The sequence below is a fragment of the Lynx canadensis genome, chromosome A3, assembly GCF_007474595.2.
Source record: "Lynx canadensis isolate LIC74 chromosome A3, mLynCan4.pri.v2, whole genome shotgun sequence".
In the NCBI taxonomy this organism is placed as follows: Eukaryota; Metazoa; Chordata; class Mammalia; order Carnivora; family Felidae; genus Lynx; species Lynx canadensis.
In genome coordinates this window covers 137,953,231-137,972,746 of record NC_044305.1, presented here as the reverse complement: position 1 = coordinate 137,972,746, position 19,516 = coordinate 137,953,231, and the positions used below count along the sequence as shown (strand labels likewise).

Here is a 19,516-nt window from a genome sequence, read left to right as displayed (position 1 = left end):
TAGTAGTCCCCACTCATTATGGATTTTTCAATTTCTACTTGTAATTCTGTTGAATTTTGTCATATGTTTTGTAAGGCTGTAAGCTGGGCGCATACAAGTTTGTAACTGCAGTGAGTTACTGATAGATTATTTCTTTTGTGATCCATGTTACCCAGAACTTCCCCTAAAAATGTATTTCTTTCCATATTAAAATGGCTATATTAATTTCTAGGTAATATTTTTCTGGTATACATTTTCCTATCACATGATATTTAATCAGTGTTTTAAGCACGTCTTATAAATTGCATCCAGCAACCTGTTTTCAGCATCGGGCCTCTGTCTCTTAGACGAAACATAAGCGAATTTTATATTTTCACTTACTATGATTACTGATACATTTCTACTGCCTTCTTGTGTATTTTCCATTGGCTATTTTTAATTTTTTATTTGATTTCTCCTTCTCTGTCTTCTGTTTGATGAGTCATTGTTTTTCAGTCCCTCGTTTTCCTCTACTTGCCTGGAACTCTTGTATTCCATCCTACCGTTTTAGTGGTTACCTTTCTATGTTCTAACTTGCCAATCCTTTGCATTTTCTAACGAGTATAAGGTTGGTCAATTTCCGTACCCTCCCCCCAAATGAGAGGAACACTTACGAACCCATCCTTTCCCTGCAGACCCCCTCGACCAGACTCCGCGGTATTCTCGCCCAGTACTTTCAACCCACCGCGCTTTGAGGTTATGAAAAACCACCTACGACACCTCCACACCAACACAATTTACTTCTGTCTTTCGTCACCATCGCTCGTCTCTGCCAGTTCCCCCCCACCAGGTTTGGTTTGCTTCTTGCTGAAGTACATCCTTCGGTAGCTCTCTTAGCAAGAATTACCTGTGTACCTGAAAACGTCTTTATGTCATACTCGCTTAGGAAGCTCGTTAGCAAGTGCAACATTTAAGTCAACTATTACGTGAAATGCATCCACCATCACCCCTGACTCCTCTGTGGCTCGGAACCGGTACTCCCACCAGTCCACCTGAACACACTGGCTATTCACACCCACAGCTGGCTTTGCCTCTGAAGTGGGGATGTGGTGAGATTCCAAGAGCGCGTGAGTCACCCGTTTTTCCTTGCACTGCTTCAGGGTGGGTACAGTGGGGTTCGGACACACGGTAGGATGAGCTGTGTCAGAGTTCTGTTCCTGTACGTGGCTGCTCATTTAAAAAAATTATGAGTGAGAGGGGCGCCTGGGTGGCTGAGTATCCGACCCTTGGTTTCAGCTCAGGTCATGATCTCACGATTCGTAGGTTTGAGCCCTGCAACAGGCTCTGTGCTGATGGTGTAGAGCCTGCTTGGGACTCTCTCTCTACCTCTCTCTCTGCCCTTCCTGCTTGCTCGCTCGCTCGCTCGCTCTCTCTCTCTTTCCCTCTCAACATAAATAAATTAAAAAAATGTATGAGTTAGAGTGAATATTTAATTGTTGCCAGTGAATATCTGTGCAATTTTTGGTTTTTGCTTTTATTTATTTCATTTGGTATTGGGACAGGGAAAGACTTAGTTTCCCCCCAATTGTCTTCAACTTGAGTTCTCCTGTGTTACTTTTATAGTTTGACAGAAAGCTTATATTTTCTTTCTCTAACTTCTCCGGTAAGATCCTCGTGGGGAGAGACGCCATAACGTGTTATGTCTGAGTCTTTCCCGACCAACCCTATGACAGAACCCTAACTCCGTGAGACTCTTGGGGAATGTCGTGACCCCCCCAGGACAGCATCTTAGAGTTGGGAGTACCTGGATTCCTACAAGAGGTAGTGATGCACGAGGTGAAGGACAGAGGCAGCTACCGGGCCACCATGCGTGCCTGCCTCGTAGAGTAAACACTGCTCCAAGAGAGGGGCCTGGAATCCCCTGGACCCCTTCCCTTCAAGGTCTTTCTGTTGAGAATCCAGACGCATTCTCCACGTCACGTAAACCCCTTTCCTGTAGGACACAAAAGAGGTCAGGCTGATTCACGCCACTGGATAACCAACCCAACGACGACTGCCGGCTCTTCATCTGGCAGTGCTGGCTCACAAGGACTGATGTCAGCGTGTCCGTGCAGCCCAAAACCTGAGGACTGCTCTAGGGTGTGACTACTGCGGTTAAAAATGGAGGGCGGATGACTCAGGACCCCAAAATTACACGTTGAAAGATGAGAGCTCACAACCACTGCAGTTTTTTATGAAGCCAATGTATAAACACACACGTGCATGCACACACATACATACCAGTGCACACACACACACACACACATGCATGTGCACACATATACACATGCACACACATACATACCTATGCACACATACACACATGCACACATACATGTGCACACATATACACATGCACACACATACCTGTGCACACATCCATACACACCTGCGCACACATGCACACACACCTGTACACACACACATGCACACACATACATACCTGTGCACACATGCACACATACCGGTGCACACATGCACACACATACATGTGTACACATATACACATGCACACACATACCTGTGCACACATACACACCTGTGTACACATGCACACACATACCTGTGCACACATACCTGTGCATACATGCACATGTGCGTGCATACATACCTGTGCACACATACACACATGCACACATACCAGTGCACATACGCACACACATACACGCACCTATGCACACATATACACATGCACACACACCTATGCACACATGCACACACACGCATATACATACCTGTGCACACGCGCACACACATACATACCTATGCACACACACACACATGCACACACATACCAGTGCACACATGCACACATACATGTGCACACATATACACATGCACACACATACCTATGCACACATCCATACACACCTGTGCACACATGCACACACACCTGTACACACACACATGCACACACATACATACCTGTGCACACATGCACACATACCGGTGCACACATGCACACACATACATGTGTACACATATACACATGCACACACATACATGTGTACGCATATACACATGCACACACATACCAGTGCACACATGCACACATACATGTGCACACATATACACATGCACACACATACCTATGCACACATCCATACACACCTGTGCATACATGCACACACACCTGTACACACACACACATGCACACACATACATACCTGTGCACACATGCACACACATACATGTGTACACATATACACATGCACACACATACCTGTGCACACATACACACCTGTGCACACATGCACACATACCTGTGCATACATGCACATGTGCGTGCATACATACCTGTGCACACATACACACATGCACACATACCAGTGCACATACGCACACACATACACGCACCTATGCACACACACCTATGCACACATGCACACACACGCATATACATACCTGTGCACACGCGCACACACATGCACACACATACCTGTGCACATATGCACACATGCGCACATACATACCTGTGCACACATACACACATGCACACACACATACCTGTGCACACATATACATGTGCACACAGATGCAGGCAAATACACACACACGCGCCACACTCTCTAGGACTAGAATATAGCCAAGAGTTCCACGATTCGGAAATTAATTGTAATAATTTGTGCTGTAAGTCCTGTGAATTATACTTTAAGAAGTGCTCCCTGCCTCTCAGTCTTCTGTACATTCTACCTATAAAAGGGCTTCCTGATCAATATCTCTTCAGGTCATTTGCCCACACTGAACAACACTGCAGTGACTCAGCATTACACCCCATCGACATGATCCATTACATTAGACCACAACTAAATTTATCTTCTTATGAGCAGGAAATGTGCTTATCCAGGAGCCAGAAGGTCTGGGTTCTTCGTCCCATCTCCGGGGTATAGTTTCCTTATCAGAAAATGGGGTCTGGAGATTTCTCTGATCTCTCCATCCTGGCATGAATCTCTATCTGTGGGCATCAAGGGGTCGGGAAGTTCCCATTTCCGTGGTCCAAGGCGTCGAAATAGAGAACACTATGCCCGCACTGCTTGGGAGCGTCTCGTGTGTCTGTAACAGTTACAACAATTGCAGCAACGCCACGTTACCCTCGTGGGTGCGGACGACACATCACGGATCACGAAAGCACACACTAAAAGCACACTCTCCCGCTTATGGAAACATACCCCTCCTTTCACGTACCCAACAAATATGTTTACAATTCACTTTCCATTCACAACATTCCAAGCAGGGTTCCAAGGACTGCAGGCAGAGCAGAGATGATGTGGGCACGTCCTTCCCCTTAACTAGGGTGTCCCCACGCCACGCCCCACGTGAGAATGATTCTAATGCCAGGTCTCAGGCACCAAAGTCCGTATGAGAAGCGACACACAGTGCTGGGCACAGATAGAAGGCAGGACCTTCTCCAGCCAGGTGTGAAGGAAGATCTGGGGGTGTGCGGGGGGGTGGGAACCGAGAACACCCAGAAAGATCATCACCCGGCAGAGACAGGAGCTTTCAAGTAAAAGCTGTACTTGAAGACTCATGAGTCCCAAGGTTTGGGGTGGCTTAAGTCACACAAACAAGTGCAAAGTGGCCCGTGGCAGTGGGGGGTGGGGGTGGGGGGGGGTGCCTGGACGCTCTTGTCCAGTTAGGGTCGGGACCCAGCTGGGGGACCCCAAGCCGGCAGCGCATCCTGGGGGGGTCACGTAACCCCGCTGACTTCCCTTTCGTCACCAACAACTTGGGAACAGCAAAGGTCTCTCAGAGACGTCTTACCAGGAATTGAAAAAAACAAAGTGGTGAGGGGAACGGCTGTGATCTCGGAGGCTTCCCAGGGCCCCGGTGCTAGAGCGCTGGTGGGCGAGCTGGTGAGGACGCCGATCCCGTCCCCTGAGACAGGAAGGTGCCTCCACAACTTCAGGTGTCGTATTCACTGCCCACAGAATGGGTGTCTCCCTCCAGGTGCTAAATGATTCTAAACGCGACTGAATCCAATCATCATAATATGCAAATCTACACCTCGAATTCCGACGAGCCGAGACCAGACCGGACCCAGCAAGGTGGCTGCTGGTTCCGCGAGGCCCCTCGAGCACAAAGTCACACGGTTTCAGGGGCGTTCTGTCTTCAGAGAAGGGGAGCCCAGGCACTCTGTCGGTCTTCCCAGAGTTCTGACAGTCACGTTTTTACAACAGTAATCTGAGACTCCGAGTGTGGCGTGGCATTCCATACGTGCGTGATCACCACGAACTGCAATCAATTTTGTTTTGAACATACCCAGCGTCGCCGGGGAGGATTCCAGGCACGGCCGGGTCCGGCAGCCACTTCCCAAGCCCCTCCACGAACTCCCCCACCAGAAGACAGAGCTGCGCGGGGCGTGTCAGAAGCCACGTCCCTGCCCACACCCGGGGGCGCTGCTCGGATGCCCCCGTGCACCTGCCCCCCCACCCCCAGCAGAAGGGGCTGGGACGGCACAGCAGCCCACGTGAGAGCAGCCAGGAGGAGGCAGCAAGACGGGCAGTGGGAGGGGACGGGACTATTTCAGCCTCGGGGCGGAAGGCAGCAAAGCCCCGTTTCTCCCCGGATTGCGTCACTTACCCCTGAACTGAACAATGTCACTAAACACACAGGTAAGGAGGAGCAGTTCATACCCAATTTCATGAATAATTATCGAGCACCTTCGACGTGCCAGACGCTGCCTGAGGTACCGGGTCGGAGAGAGTTACAGGGGAGTGTGAAGATAAATAAGTCATAATCCTGGTCCTAGAGGAGCCCTCGCTGCGCACATGTATAATTCAAGGCAGCCGCGCCAAGTCTTAGAAGAGGAAGCACGGTTTATCCCCAGCTGGGATACATCAGGGACAACAGCGCACTTCATCTGCATCTGGAAGACGGAGGAGGATCTCGGCTCGCAGAGGAGTGGGGCGAGCAGGGCCTGCAGACACAAAGAACGGCTCAGCCAAGGCAGGGATCGGGGCGCCAGGGCGGGCTCCCAGGATGGCAAGCAACCCGGCTGGCGGGGCGGGAGCTGCGGAGGGCAGGCGAGGGCCCACGGGGACAGGCACGGCTCGCCTCCGACTCCCCGCCTCTGCTCCACGCACACGCGTGTGCACACACACGTGCTCTCTCACACGTGCACACACGAATGTATGCGTTCAAACACACAACACTCACGCGCGCCCACTGATCCACATGCACGCCCACACACGAGTCTCACACGCACACATGCATGCACACTCTCATTCACACGCACGCACACACCACCGATTACACTCATACGCTGATGACGGTGCGCACACACCCACGTGCAGATACGCACTCACACACACGCATGCACTCAGCACACTGCCGCTCACATACACTTGCTCACGCTGGCAACGCACCAGTCTCACGCACATGCACACACTCGTGCACACACTCACAAAGACTCACATTTGTGCGCACGCACACAGGCTGGCCCTCGCTCACACACTGACCACTCCTGCAGCTGGGGTGTGCCCGGCACTCGGGGGCCAGGCTCCCAGCCCCCCCCCCCCCCCCGTTGGCTCTGTGGACACAATTAAGGAACTCTCTTGTTAGAAGGCACTAGGATGAAAATCTTAGGTCTTGCAAGCGTGGGACACGCCTGCCTCTGTTGGTACCCGGGAAGAAAACAAACAGCAGAGAACATGACAAATCCCTCCCGCAGACGGTGTTTCTCCTCCAGCCAGCGTCCTTAGAGCTCCCCTCCCCCTCCGGTAGGATCCTTAGAACGCCCCTCCCCCCTCACAGCCGAGCCCTGGATGCGGGGAGCTCAGCGCAGACAGCAGAGACCCCCAGACACTCGAGGGAAGGTGCGGCATGACGGCCCCCCGGGTCCAAAGGCGCACTCCTGAGCTAGGCCACCCTGAGAGGCTGGCTGACCCCCGGCGGGAGGCTGGGCCACACTGAGGGGCTAGGCAACCCCCCGGTGCTAGGTGACCCCAAAGGGATACGCAGCTCCCAGGGGCTCAGTGACCCCCAGGGGCAAGACTTGACCTCCCTTGACGCAGCCTCCCTCACCCACCTTGGCTCTGTGAGGTCTGGACCTGCCGCCAGAGGGTCTCTCGGTGCCACAGCGACCCACGTCAGATTCACGTGTCTGACAAAGTCCCAGACACGTGAGTGGAGATGCATTGTGGAGCAGTGGCTCCCCATGACACACTGAGCACAAAACAGGCCCAGTTTACATAAGCCTGCTCTCCATACATTCGAGAGCAGATGCACACACTACTGAAACACAAAGAGCTCAGACAACTAGACAATGAAAACCAGAGAAATACGGCACGGGAATAACAGAAGCCGATCTCATGCACGCGTGCCAAGAGGCTAACCAAAATGTTGCTAAACTGAGTGTAGGGTGTATTTAAAATACCGAATAAGGTTTATGCCAATAACGTAGGAAAGATTCTCATGCAAATGATATTATTGTGATTTACCACATTCATATATTAAAAGGGAAAAAAACTTAAAATCACCTTCACAAATGCCGAACAAACTTTTTGGTAAAACTCAAATGCTATTAGGGATTTTAAAAAACACCTCAGTGATTAAGAAGAGAGACCTTCTTTAATAGAAGAAAAGACAGCAACTAATAATCCACAACAAACATCATATTTAATGTTGAAACTTCAAAATTAGGAAGGAGATAATATAGTGCTTTTTGTAATGTAATGTTTTCTTATACAGGATTAGCCTTGTCTAGAAAGTTCTAGCCAGCTCAATAACAAAGAATAAAAAGATATTTGGAAAAAATGAAATGAAACTGTCATTATGCATACAGGTATGATTATCAATATATAAAGTCAAAAGAATTTCCAAACATCATATTAAAACAAAGTGAAGAGTTAAGCAAGGTTGCTGGAAGCAAGATCAGTATAGCAAAATCAGGTACGTAAGCAGAAAGCAAATAGAAAGACGAAATTTTTACCAGATACTATTCGTTTCTCAAACAGTGATTGGGACCCGACAGAGGACCCAGGTGCCAGCTTGAAGAGGGTCCCATTGGCTGAAGTTGGAATGATTTGAACAGCAAAATAAATCATGACAGAATGGACTATAAGTCTTCAAAGTGAATCATTCAGATACGAAAATTATTAAAGAATGGGGAAGAAGGCCCTTAGGATAGAAAAATACAATTGATGAATAAGGAATAAATTACGAAAACAGAAAATCACTATTTTGGCTCTGGCACAGTAATGATTCAAACGAAATTCATCAATGGCTGCCCCAACCTTAGGTGAAAGACTCTGGGGGGAACAGGATACTCGCAGCCCTTCAAAGAATCACCTCAAAAATCACTTATTAGAAAGTGAGGGAAGACACACGTATAATGTAGAAATCAGGAAAATGTGATGGCCAAGTGGTCAAGCTTCACATCCCAGTAATGCGACAAACCACACGGTTCCCAATGTGATGCAAAGGGAAGAGACATATCCCTCCAGGCAGGGCCCTTGTCAGATGAATCTGATCGCGGGCCGGCAATTCAACAGCCTCAGGAACAGCCAGGTTAAGGAAGACCAAGGTTCTGTGGCAGTGCGGTGCAGTGTGTGACCCTTAATAGGCTCCTAAATCAGACAAAGGGGGACGACAACAAATATTATTAGATAATCAGTGACATTTGAATTTGGATTACATATAGGAAAAGGAATACTATTATATCAATGTTAAATTTCATGAGTGTGATAATCATGTTGTGTTTATATATTTTTTGTTCTTAGCTGATACAACTTGAAATAAAGTGACATGATATATGCCCCTACATATGTGGAGGGAGGGAGGGAGGGAGGGAGGGAGGGAAGGAGGGAGGGAGAGAGAGAGAGAGAGAGGGGAAGCAAATGTGAAAGATGCTGACAAGTAGTGAGACCAGGTGAAGGGCATGTGAGTGTCCATTGTTTTATTCTAAAGAAATATTGGCTGAAAACTTCCCTAATCTGGGAAAGGAAACAGATATCTAGATCCAGGAGGCACAGGGAACTCTCATCAGAATCAACAAAACCAGACTCACACCAAGACATGTTGTAATTAAATTTGCAAACTGTAGTGATAAAGGAAAAAATCTTAAAAGAGGCGAGATAAAATAAGTCAGTAACTTATAAGGGAAAACCCATAAGACTAGCAGGAGATTCTTCAACAGAAACTTGGTAAGCCACAAGGGGGTAGCATATATTCAAAGTGCTGAATTGGAAAAATCTTCAGCCAAGAATACTCTATCCATTAGAGCTTGTATTCAGAATGGAAGGAGACATGAAGAGTTTTCCAAACAAACAAAAACTAAAGGAGTTTATGACCACCAAGCAAGCCCTGCAAGAAATATTCAAGGGGACTCTTTGGGTAGAAAGGAGAGACCAAAAGGGACAGTATATAGGTGAGAAACACAAAAGCTGTAAAAATGAATATTTCTGTAAAACATCCATCAAGGAACTCACAAAATAAAAGGATGTAAAATACGACACAATATACCTAAAACATGGGGAGGAAAGGAATAAAGAATGGATCCAAACTTAAATGAGCATCAACTTAATACAGACTTCTCTGTGAGAAAGAGGTTATAGACAAACCTAATGGCAGCCATAAATCAAAAACCACTAATAAATATACAAAGAATAAAGAGATATACAAATATATCACTAAAGAAACCCATCAAACCATGGAAGAAAGACAAGATCGGAGAAAATACTCAGAAACAACCACAAAACAAGGGATAAAATGGCAATAAATACATATCTATCAATAATTACTTCAAATGTAAATGGACTAAACACTCCAATCAAAAGACACAAGGTGACAGAATGGACAAAAAAAACAAGATCCATGTATGTACTGCCTACAGGAGACTCATTTTAGACCTAAAGACACCTGAAGATTGAAAGTGAGGGGATGGAGACACATCTACCATGCAAAACGATGTCAAAAGAAAGCCAGAGAAGCAATACTTATATTGGACAAAATAGATTTTAAAACAAAGACTGCAATAAGAGACAAAGAAGTACACTATAGGACAATAAAGGGGACAATCCAACAAGAAGATATAATAACTGTAAATATTTATGCATCCAACATACGAACATCCAAATATGTAAAACAGTTAATAACAAACATAAAGGAACTAATCAATAATAATACAATAATAGTAGGGGACTTCAATACCCTACTGACATCAACAGACAGATCATCCAAACAGAAATCAATAAGGAAACAATGCCTTTGAATGACACATGGGAACAGATATATTCTGAACATTCTATTCTTAAAACAACAGAATACACATTCTTTTTAAGTTCACGAGAAACAGATCACATATCATCCCACAAAACCAGATGCAATGAATTCAAGATCAAAGTCACACCATGCATCCTTTCTGACCACAACACTATGAAACTAGAAATCAACCACAAAATCTGGAAAGACCATAAATACATGGAGGTTAAATAACATGTTACTAAACAATGAATGGGTCAACCAGGAAATAAAAGAAGAAATTTTAAAAGTACATGGAAACAAATGAAAATGAAAACACAATGGTCCAAACTTCTGGGACGCATCAAAAGTGGTCCTAAGAGGGAAGGGTAGAGCAATACAGGCCTATCTCAAGAAGCAAGAAAACTAAACAACCTAACTTTACGCCTAAAAGAGGTATAAAAAGAACAACAAACAGAACCTAAAAGCAGCAGAAGGAAGGAAATAGAAGAAATAAATGTTATAGATGTTAGATAAGTAAATAAATGTTAGAGCAGAAATAAATGTTACAGAAACTAAAAGCAAAAGCAAAAACAAAAAACACAATAGAATGGATCAATGAAACCAGAAGCTGGGTTTTTTGAAAAAAATCAATAAAATTGATGAATCTTTAGCCAGATTTACCAAGAAAAAAAAAGAGAGAAAGGACTCAAACAGAATCACAAATGAGAGAGGAGAAATCACCACCACCACCACAGAAATATAAACAATTATGAAAATATTATGAAAAACTACATGCCAACAAACTTGACAAGTGAGAAGAAATGAATAAATTCCTAGAAACATATAAACTATCAAATCTGAAACAGTAAAGAGAAAATTTGAGGAGACCAATAACCAGAAAAAAAATGGAATCAGTAATCAAAAAACTCCCAACAAGCAAAAGTCCAGGGCCAGATGGCTTCACAGGAGAATTCTACTAAACATTTAAAGGAGAGTTAATACCCATTGTTCTCAAAGTATCCCAGAAAATTCATTCAATGAGGACAGCATCACCCTGATACCAGAACTAGATAAAGACACCACTAAAAAAGAAAACTGTTGCTGGGAATGCAAACTGGTACAGCCAGTGTGGAAAACAGCATGGAGGTTCCTCAAAAAACGAAAATACAATTACTGTAGGATACCGTAATCACACTACTGGCTATTTACCCAAATCATACAGAAATATTAATTCAAAGGGATACATGCACCCTATCTTTCTAGCAGCAGCATCTACAATAGCCAAGATATGGAAACAGCCCAAGTGTTCATCGATAGATGAATGGATAAAGAAGATGGTATACACGCACACACACACACACGTGCGCACACACACACACACACACGCGCACACACACACACACACACACTGCAATATTACTCAGCCATCTAAAAGAATGAAATCTTGCCATTTGCAATGACGTGGATGGAGCTAGAGAGTATGACGTGAAGTGAAATAAGTCAGAGAAAGACAAGGATCCTATGACTTCACTCATATGTGGAATTTAAGAAACAAAACAAATGAGCACAGGGGGAAAAAGAGAGAGGGAGAGAGGCACACCAAGAAATAGACTCTTAACTCTAGAGAACAAACTGGTGATTACCACAGGGAGGTGGGTGGGGCGGAGGGAAATGGGTGAGGGGGATGAAGGAGTGCACCTGTCGTGATGAGCACGGAGTAATGCACGGACGTGTTCAATCACTGCACTGTATGCCTGAAACTAATGTAATACCATATGTTAACTAACTGGAAGTAAAACAAAGACTTTAAAAAATAAAATGAAAAAAGAAAAGAAACTCAACACACCACAAAAAATTTAATTAATTAATTAAGTTAAATTCCCAAGCCCCTGGAAGTCAAGGTTACTTCATGCCGGACTCTTTCCCTTTTGTGGTAGTGTGTTACTGATTAAAATCTGTCTTGTCCACTCTAATTAGTGTCCAGCTTTGTTTGTCTCCGATGGCATGCACGTACATAATGTCGTGTTTAAGGAGGCTCAGGGTCATAGACACTGCAGTAATTCTAAATTAATGCAGAAGTTCCTTTTAAATTCCTATTAAAATCCTATGGAACCTTTATAGAACCTGATACGCCAATTCTAAAATTTACATAGAGAACTAAAGAGCCAAGATTTGCCAAGAAAACGTCCAATACACAAAAGGAGGTAAAAGCAGGAGATGGGGGGCAGGGAGAGAAGGGCCCCTGCTGGTGGCAGAGCACATCATCCATTAAACTGTGGTGCAGGGGCCGGAGCTGACCCATGGACCCTGGCCACACCTGTGTGACACACTCAGAAGAGCTCGAGAAGTGACAGAAACCCCATCAGAAGTGAGCAGGAAAACAACGGGCCGTTCAACAAACAGAGGTAAGATGACTGCTTGCATACGTACAAGAAAAGGTAAATTTCGGTCCGTTCTACATCCCCAATCAGTAATCAAAAGGAAATGCCAGATCCATCACGACCTCTAAGTGAAAAGGGAAAATGTATACACAGTTGAAGAAAATACAGAAGATTCCACCATGGCCTTAGGGTAAGAAAGGGTTTCTCATAAACAGATGCAAAAAACACAATCCAGGGAGAAAAACTGATCGATCTAACTTTAAAATTAAGAATTTAAAAATAAGAATTTCTGCTGTCTGAAGACACCATAACGAGGGTGAACGTCACTTACGTAGGTTCGGCTGACTCTCCCCGCCGCCCAGCCGTGGCACCCCCAGATGCACACCCTCGGAGGCTCTGGCTCACGGCCCGGAACAACACACCCGGGAACGCTCAGGGCGACATCGTGCCCAGAACCGCCAGTGCCCTGAGCAGGTCAGACCAGTGCGCCTTGGTGTCTACACCACGGGACAGAGTTCCACAGTGACACCCACACTGGAAGCCATGAGGCACAGCCACGCTCAGCGGCACGCGTGCACCCCCACGCCACAACGGTAAACAGAGGCAGGTCAGCAAGGAACTTGTTCAGTGGCCCTCACTTCATCCTCAGATCGAAAGCAGCAAGACTAAACAAATGGAAATTTCCAGAGTAGGGACCCCTTAAAGAAAAGGCAGGAACTGTGGGACACATCTAGAAGGTAGAGGGCCATGGGGCGCCTGGGTGGCGCAGTCGGTTAAGCGTCCGACTTCAGCCAGGTCACGATCTCGCGGTCCGTGAGTTCGAGCCCCGCGTCAGGCTCTGGGCTGATGGCTCGGAGCCTGGAGCCTGTTTCCGATTCTGTGTCTCCCTCTCTCTCTGCCCCTCCCCCGTTCATGCTCTGTCTCTCTCTGTCCCAAAAATAAATAAAAACGTTGGAAAAAAAACAAAAAAAATAGAAGGTAGAGGGCCAGTCCCTGTGACGGAGAGGGGTGCAGGGTACAGAGACCGAAGAATCGGTCCCGTAACATCCCATTTTGTAAACGAGGCTGGGCACTGCTCTGTCCACTGGATGTGTAGGTCACATGCTCTTTTGTACAGAAAGTATATTTCATAATAATTCCTTTTTTTTTTAAGTGTATTTATTTTTATTTTTGATAGAGAGAAAGAGAATGCAGGGGAGGGGCAGAGAGAGAGGGGAGGGAGAGAGGGAGTGAGGGAGAAGGAGAGAGAGAAAATCCCAAGCAGGCTCCACACGGTCAGCACAGAGCCCGATGCGGGGCTTGAACTCACCAACTGCAGGATTATGGCCGGAGCCGAAACCAGGAGTCGAGTGCTCAACCGACTGAGCCCCCAGGCGCCCTATTTCATAACAATTCTTACAGCTGCAGGGGCCGCAGGCGAGGCGTGGAGGCCGCAGCCTAGAAGGAGAGGCCCTCCTCTGGCGAGGAAGCCGCGGCCAGGCACTCGCTGCACAGGGGGACGGCCTCACAGAGCAGGCGCTGTGTGCCTCTGGAGGGACACTTTCCACCCGGGCTGCAATCCTCGCGTGTATCCGCGCCACAACCCGGGAGGGCGTTACTACCACGATCTCTGCCTTAGAAATGCAGAGGGCACAGCCACCACCTGCCCCGCCCAGGAGTCGCCCGGCCCCGCCTCTCCTGGTGGGTGCCCCCAGTGGGCCAAGACGGGGCCGGGAGGCATAAAGCAAAGCACCGGGAAGGGCCTTCAGGCCCCGCAGCAGAGTCCCAATCCCTCCTCGCAGGCCCAAAGACTTTTCCCGGCCTTTCTGATCCCCGCCAACCCCACGCCCTGACCTCGCAGAGGGTGCGGTGGGCTCAGTAACATCAGGGCATCGGGAGAGCAGCTCCTGGTCCCCGGGACCTGTCGAGGAGGAGAGAGGGCCTCTGCAGGTGTGGTCAAGGCGCGGGTCTGGAGATGGGAGGACGGCCCGGTGGTCTGGGTGGGCAGTAAACGGAGTGGTGGGAAAGAGGCAGAGGGAGGTCGGACACGCACACAGAGGAGGCCGCGTGAGGACAGAGCAGAGAGGTCCAAAGACACTGGCCGCGAAGACTGGAGGGAGGAGGCTACGTGCCAGGAGCTGGGAGAGGCCAGAGGGTCCCCCCACAGCCTCGGGGGGAGCACGGCCCTGCCAGCGCCTACGCTCCGGGCTCGTGGCCCCAAAACCGTCAGACGATAAACTCCTGCTGTTCCGCCCAGGACACTGACACAGAAGGTGACGCGGAGGGACGGAGAGGCCTGTCTCCCTCTGCGCACACGACCCCGCGAGCATAACACGGGGCTGGGGGGCCACGTCCAACCACAGCACGGGGTTCGAGTGCTCCCCTTGGCAAACGGACATTTTCATCACACAGACGGGACTCTGTGCCCTCAACAGGCTGAAGGCTCCTCATCACAGAGCAGCGACCAGACCGCTAAGGCCGGGACGGATTCTCCCAGCGAGGAGGTGGGTGGAGGGCCGGGCGGGGACGCACCAGCCACGGGAGGACGGAGGGCAGGGGTGTCATCAGGCGGACACGAGGGCCTGCAGACCCCCTCCCCCCACCCCCGGACGGCAGGGAGGGCAGACGGGCCACACGGCTGCAGCCCCATGTGCGTACTTTCTAATTAACGGGCTTTATGCGTTAGATCGGTTTTGGTGACAGTGACAGCGCTTATGACTCAGTGACCACTCGCCTGCTGCCAAACAGCTCGGGTTCCGTGTGGGAGTCGTGGGCGCCGTGCCGACACGTCCCTGAGCACCGGGCTGGCGGTGACGGCCACGACTGAGCCTTTGGGAAGGGAAGACCCTGGGCCCCCGGCAACAGTGCGGTTGTGGGGGGGCCCTTTCCCTCCAGGCCCAGGCACGCCCCCCCGAGACAGAGCGACTCGGCAGGTGCACGGTGGGCTCTCGGGGTCGAGTACAAAACGCACTGTGTCTGCAGCCCCTGGAACCCGAGTCAGGACGCACCTCCACCCCAGCCGTGTAGACACAGAGCCGCGCTATCTCGAGAAACACACTGTCCCTCTCAGAGTCCAGCCAGGGGAATGGCCACGGGGCTTCCTGCCCTCTCTAAAGACACAGCCACCCCACTCCGGCTTTGTTCCACTGCATCCGAGGGGAACCTCCTTCCCTCTCGGGATGAAGCCTCACCTCCCCGATCCGGGGTTGGGCCATCAGGGAGGAACAAGCCACGAAGACCCACGAACTATCTGCCTTCCGCCTGGGACGCCCCTCCCTGAAACAGCGAGCTCTGTGCTAGGTGACCACTGAACAGGAGGGCGGGGGGACCACACCGAAAGTGCAAGGTGAAACCCTTCTCCCCGACCTGGGCGCGCCAATGGGGACCTGTGCCAGGGGGGTTCAGGTCTGGTCTCCTCATCACGAGCTTGAGCATGTGGGACACAGTCTTGGGCCATCTCCCACCCTGCACGGGGTGTCGAGGAGCAGAGTTGCGTGGGAACTCTCTCAGACACGCAGGTGCTGGCCCTGAGTGATGGAGAGTGACGCCCGGGCCCCCAGGGTGCACGGGGAGGGCCGTCACAGGCGGTCACATGCCAGGAAACCGGAAGACAGAAGCTGAGCTGCCCAAGATTGGAAACCTGGGGGGCAGAGGGGTTGCCAGAGCAAAGTGCTCTTTAAATTTTTTTTTTTTTAATGTTTGTTTATTTTTGGGAGAGAGAGAGAGACAGAGCGTGAGCAGGGGAGGGGCAGTGAGAGAGGGAGACACAGAATCTGAAGCAGGCTCCAGGCTCTGAGCTGTCAGCACAGAGCTCGAAGCAGGGTTCGAACTCCCAAACTGCGAGATCGTGACCCGAGCCCAAGTCGGACGCCCAACCGACTGAGCCACCCAGGCACTCCGCAAAGTGCTCTTTAAAGAAAACTCAAGTTGAAAAGCAGGAATGTCACCTTGAAGACAGAGACAGGCCCAGAGTGCTTGTCCCCAGCAGGCACCCCGGGTGGATTTTATGGCCACGGGAAAGGACAGGGCAGCGAGGAAGGATAAACAGCACAAGGGGATGACCGAAGGAGGAAAGGAGAACGTCGGCAGGAAGACCAGCAGGTCCCGACCCAGGGCACGCGGTGACAAGGCCACTTGCACAGGACCCTCAGAACGTCGCGTCCAAGCTGAGTGCTTGGTCAAAAGCTGTGTGCTTTACTCCTAGATGCCTCTCACCTCTCTGCGGTGACCTTGGCCTGCCCCTGCCCACCGGCCTTCCCACGGTCCCCTCGACGCAGAGCCAGAGGGGCGCTCAGGGCTGGGCACGGCGTGGAGATGGCCTGTGTTGGCACGATGCTGACCAAAGTGTGTGCTGCTGTGGTTTCTCCAACGGCACCCACCGTTGCGTCCCAGAGAGAGGGAACGGGATCGAGGGAGCACAGGGAAGACTCTTCAGGGCAGGAGCAAAGGACAGGGGAGGGCGCAGGGGACAGAGGCGGGGCCCACCCTCCTTCTGGAGGCGGCCGCTCAGCGGGGCTTGAGGGTTTGGGAAGAAGGTGGCAGAGCGGCTCAGGGAGTCACAGCGTTGGGCATCCGGGCTGTCGGTGTCTCCGTGGAGAGACCACGGGGCATCTATCCACGGGGTCCTGTTCTCCCACCCCCACCGCCCGCTCTTTCCTGATGCAGAGTCAAGGTCAGTAAATACTTGCTAAAAGAACCAATACTGAGGCGCCTGGGGGGCTCCGTCCATTAAGCGTCCAACTTCGGCCCAGGTCATGATCTCACGGTTCTGAGTTCGAGCCCCACGTCAGGTTCTGTGCTGACAGCTCGGGGCCTGGAGCCTGTTTCAGATTCTGTGACTCCCTCTCTCTGCCTCTCCCCCACTTGTTCTCTCTCTCTCTCTCTCTCTCTTCCTCTCCCCAAAATAAATAAACATAAAAAATTTTAAAAAAGAACAAATGCTTGCACCAGGGTCTTCTGCCCCCTTAAAAGCCCTTTTCAACTTTCACACGTTTACACATTTAATTAAACCCACTGTACTGGTGACCATATCCTCTCCCTGGCCATCTACCTCGCACACGAGACTTGGAGAGACTCCCTTGTACTTGGAATAGAATCCGTACGGATATAATTGCCTACAAATCCATCACTGCTGCTGCGTGTTTGCTGTGCTGCAGTCGGGCTCAAGAATAATTATAAAGGAAGGAAACATATACTAGCATAACACAATATATTTAAAGGAATCTTTCAAAAGCTAGATAAAGCCGTGGAGACGAGTGAGGAAGCCGGGGTTTGACAGGCCTGCCCCAGGTGGGAACAGGGTGTTTCCCCGAGAAGCGCTGAAGGAGGGGAGCGGCTTGGGGAGGACTCACTCGGTGCGCGGAGATGTTTGCCTCACGTATTATCCCAAAGGCCTACATCTCAGCAATAAAGGCTTTGCTTTCCCGCCCCTGGCTCAGAACTAAAGCCCCAAGGCAGTCATTGGAAAGACTAAAATGAAACAAAATTTACATAAGCAAACTCGGCTCCCGCCAGCCCAGATGCACGGCTGCCGGGCCTGGGCCCTGGGCGCTGAGATAAGCCTGGCCCCGGGCAGAGGAAAGAACACAGGAAGCACACACCTGGAGCTACAGGGCGGGGGAGGGGGGGGGGGGGGGGCAGGGGGGAGACATTCCAAACAGCTTCGGATTTGGGGCACAAAATTTTAAAGAGACAAAGTGATCTATCCCAGACCTTAGTCGTCGGTTCAGAACTTGGTCTCTTTCTGGGACAATTTTCATAGTGTCTCTACCCATATTCCTGTGCCCAGGACCCTTCCCCACCCCCAAATTCTCCGCATTCTGCTGCTGGAGTGAGATTCTGACTCGACAGAAGTCCCAGCTTGGGACATCACTGCTACCCCTTGTTGTGGATCGAACTGGGTGCCCCCGAAAAGCTATGACAAAGTCCTAAGTCCAGGCACCTGTGAATGAGGTCTTTGCACATGTCCTGGAGTCGTGTGGCCCTTAATCCACCTTAATGGGTGTCCATATGAGAAGAAGGGCATTTGGATGCAGAGACGCACAGGAGGGGACAATGAGGGCAGAGCCTGCAGTGACACCGTGATGCCTCCAGAAGTGGAGGAACTCTGCGGGTCGCCAGCAAACCCCCAGAGGCTGGAGAGGCTGGAGAACACTCCCCTCGCGGCCTCAGAAGGAGCCAACCCTGCCGACACTTGACCTCAGAGCTCCAGCCTCCGGAGCTGTGAGGATGTGCCCTTCTGTTGTCTTAAACCCCCCGCCCCACCCCCCCAGTTTGTGATCACTTGCTCAGCAGCCCCAGAATCTCACACAGACCTGAACTCCTGTGGACGGGATACTTCCAGAGCCCTGGTGGGGTGAAACACCATCCTCGGAGGCAGGAGGAAGGACACGGAAAAGTGCAGGCGACAGAAGATGATGTGATCGCTTCTAGGAGACCTCACTCCCGTGTGAACTGCTGAAGCTTCTCCTTCTGGAGGCAGAAGCTGACTTGGAGACTGGGGACTGTGGACAGCTGTTGGAAGAACGTGGGAGACAGAACCGTCCCCACGTGGGACAGAGCGTGCTCCTGCAGACAGGCAGACGCGGTCGGGTTCGCCTGGGCGGAGGAGCAGAGCACGGGCGGGGGTCCACCCAGGAGCGCACGGGGACATCCTCGGGGCCGCACGGCTGTCGGCTGCCCTGAGAACCACCGTCCGCGCGTCTGGAGGCGGTCCTCGTCCACGCGTCAGATCCTCAGCCTGACGCGTCCCGGCCACCGTGGCGGGGCACCGGCAGCCTTCACGCTGGCCGTGAGGGGCCAGGTGACCAGAGAGAGCCCAGGGTAGGAGGCTCAGACGGCTGTGTCGCAGGTCACCTAACGGGATGGCACCGATGGCACCAGTAACAACCAACACCCACGCACCACATTCTACGTGCCAGGTGCCCTTCTAGGCAGTATACGCACTATTAGCCCCTGTGAGTCCCCCAAAACCTTAT

The 19,516-nt window shown here is 50.2% G+C and overlaps 1 long non-coding RNA gene across 1 annotated transcript in view; it reads right to left on the bottom strand.

Moving 5' to 3' along the window:
• LOC115511164 overlaps window positions 1-18,990 on the bottom strand; it is a 102,038-nt gene extending 83,048 nt beyond the window's left edge. Inside the window, exon 1 of the long non-coding RNA XR_003967968.1 lies at window positions 18,854-18,990. This is a non-coding gene — a long non-coding RNA (uncharacterized LOC115511164). The remainder of the gene's footprint in view (window positions 1-18,853) is intronic.
• Between the last annotated feature and the right edge of the window lie 526 nt (window positions 18,991-19,516).